Source organism: Rissa tridactyla, chromosome 1, assembly GCF_028500815.1.
Source record: "Rissa tridactyla isolate bRisTri1 chromosome 1, bRisTri1.patW.cur.20221130, whole genome shotgun sequence".
NCBI lineage: Eukaryota > Metazoa > Chordata > Aves > Charadriiformes > Laridae > Rissa > Rissa tridactyla.
The window spans coordinates 34,717,209-34,719,144 of NC_071466.1; positions in this window are offsets into that span (position 1 = coordinate 34,717,209).

Genomic DNA, 1,936 nt, shown 5'->3' on the forward strand with positions numbered 1-1,936 from the left:
TATCACTCCTTGGATTTCATCATCTTCTATCTCCATGAAATACTGAAATGAAGATACTAACGCTCGCAGGAAGCAGTTACATCAGCGCTTCAGATCACCTTTTCCTTCATCAAGGTGATAACAGTGACTTTGCGCTGAAAATAAAGCTCCTTTTTCAAGCTGACAACGCCTCTTCCTGTACATCAAGTCCCTGTAACACCAAGCGCATCTCTTTTGAGAACACAATGGCTCATGGTACGATCAGTAGGTTTATACAGCGGGTGTGCAGTACTTTGAAGGAGGAGATGGCTTCCTTCCTACAGCTGAAGAACTGGACTGTGGGAGCTTGTTGTACCAAGCATGACTGACGAGCCTGCTTTGGGTACAGGAACCAGGGACAACCCAAGAGAGAAGGAAGATGAGGAGCCTTTCGGGTGGGGGCAGTTGGTGGCAGGTGGTAAGTCCCATGGCTCAGTGGCATGGTTGGCCACCACTGAAAGGGGCCAACTGATTTTTTTTTTGTTTGTTTATTCTATTCAGAGCTCTTTATATCAAAGATCTGATTTGTTCCACAGTGTTGGTTGGTTTTAGGGTTCGAGAGACCTGGACAGGCTGGAGAGCTGGGCAAAGAGGAACCTTATGAAATTCAATAAGGGCAAGTGGAGGGTGCTGCACCTGGGGAGGAATAACCCCACGCACCGGTACAGGTTGGGGGCTGACCTGCTGGAGAGCAGCTCAGCTGAAAGAGACCTGGGAGTCCTGGTGGACAACAGGATGACCATAAGCCAACAATGTGCCCTTGTGGCCAAGAAGGCCAATGGCATCCTGGGCTGCATCAAGAAGAGTGTGGCCAGCAGGTGGAGGGAGGTCATCATCCCCCTCGACTCTGCCTTGGTGAGGCCGCACCTGGAGTACTGTGTCCAGTTCTGGGCTCCCCGGTTCAAGAAGGACAGGGAACTGATGGAGGGTGCAGCAGAGAGCTATGAAGATGATTAGGGAACTGGAACACCTCTCTTATGAAGAAAGGCTGAGGGATTTGGGTCTCTTCAGTCTGGAAAAAAGACGAGTGAGGGGGGACCTTATCAACACTTATAAATACTTAAAGGGTGGGTGTCAGGAGGATGGGGCCAGGCTCTTTTCAGTGGTGCCCGGGGACAGGACAAGAGGTAATGGGCACAAACTTGAGCACAGGAAGTTCCACCTAAACATGAGGAGGAACTTCTTTACTTTGAGGGTGGCAGAGCACTGGCACAGGCTGCCCAGAGAGGTGGTGGAGTCTCCAACTCTGGAGACATCCAAAACCCACCTGGATGCGTTCCTGTGCAACCTGCTCTAAGGTGACCCTGCTCTGGCAGGGGGGTTGGACTAGATGATCTCCAGAGGTCCCTTCCAACCCTATGAGTCTATGAGGATAAAAATGCATGAGGGTAGGAGAAAGCAGCGTTTGTGGACACTGGGCTGGATCTACCTGCAGTCACCACCTGAGTTGCTACAGCAGCACAAACTTTTTCCCCCTTTCCCTACTCACATCATTTCGTCAACATCAAACATGGGCAGTTTGAGGAAGGGACTTGTTTTTTGTTGGAAAACACCCAGCACAGCATAAGCTATGCTGCAGGAATCACTGTCGTACAAAAAGAAGTGTGAATGGCCGGCCAACTGCTCTGCCATTCACTTCATTTGTGAGAGATACAATCCAAAGGGTTAAACCTCTTTAGGAGGCTCCAAGCGCCCAGGAAGCAATGGTCACCCATCGCTGCCCCACACCAGTCAGGCTGGTGCTGAATTCCACAAAAAAAGGAGCATTTTTCCTTAGGTTAGTTAATTCAAAAGATACTGTCGAAGCCGGGGGTGAAGGGAAGCTTCATGCTGGCATTATGGGGGACAAACCACAAGCCTCTGGATGGTGTTTCTACAATACCAAGGGCCAGAAGAACAGAATGTGGTAATGAGAAAC